The sequence below is a fragment of the Ochotona curzoniae genome, unplaced genomic scaffold (genome assembly GCF_017591425.1).
Source record: "Ochotona curzoniae isolate NIBS_2020 unplaced genomic scaffold, NIBS_Ocur_1.0 contig_2688, whole genome shotgun sequence".
Classification (NCBI taxonomy): domain Eukaryota; kingdom Metazoa; phylum Chordata; class Mammalia; order Lagomorpha; family Ochotonidae; genus Ochotona; species Ochotona curzoniae.
This window is the reverse complement of record NW_024465553.1, coordinates 28,857,501-28,858,327: the sequence shown is the minus strand read 5'-3', so window position 1 is coordinate 28,858,327 and position 827 is coordinate 28,857,501.

The window sequence follows — 827 nt, the reverse complement described above, 5'->3', positions numbered from 1 at the left end:
AAGACCGTGCCGTTTCAGGTCAAGGAGGGACCCTTTGTCTGACATCACTTGCTGGAAATGTCCTAACTGTTCCATCGTTCCCACTGCCCAGTAACTCTGCAGTTGCGTTTTTTTTTCTAAGCAAAGGCTTCGTTGTGTTTCATCCCCTAAGGTACTTGCCACTGAGGGAGGATGCAGGAGTTGAACAGAATAGGAAGAACTTTTGTTGGAGGTGTATCATTCTGGTTACGTACAGGAGAGGTTGGGCAGTTGACCAGACCTTCTGTCACCTGTTCAGCTGATTTTGAATCTCAGTTTCACGTGTTGAAGCATCATAGCGCCCAGTGAATTATGCAGCAGCACATTGTACAGGTGAGGCAACCGTGGCTTAGAGAGGCAGAGCAGCATGACCAAGGCCACGCGACAAAGTAATGATCAGTATTCAGCATCAGGATTTTCCAGAGAGGCTGATGTGAGACCTGTGCAGCAGAGGAGGGAAGAGGACTAAGGCTGATGTTAAGGAAATGACAGTATTACGGAGGCAGCAGTCCCCAAACCCAGGAAGAGCCAAGGGGTAGTGGCAAGTCTGAACGTCTTCTGGCGGTCCTCAAACTCAGCCTTACTCTCCGGTGACTTTTGCCCCCTTTAAGCTCGCCAGCCTGCTACTTGGCAATGCTAAATGGAGCGTCGTCATGAGTTCCGCAGGAGGCTCACAGTGGAAAGTGCTTAAGTTGCTGAGGTGTCACATTAGGGCTAAAGCTGAGACTGGAGTTTTCAGAAAGAAGTGAGCGAGTGAGTACCGCGCGAGACAAGTGCGGACGACACAGGGTGGTAGCCGAAAGGAATCT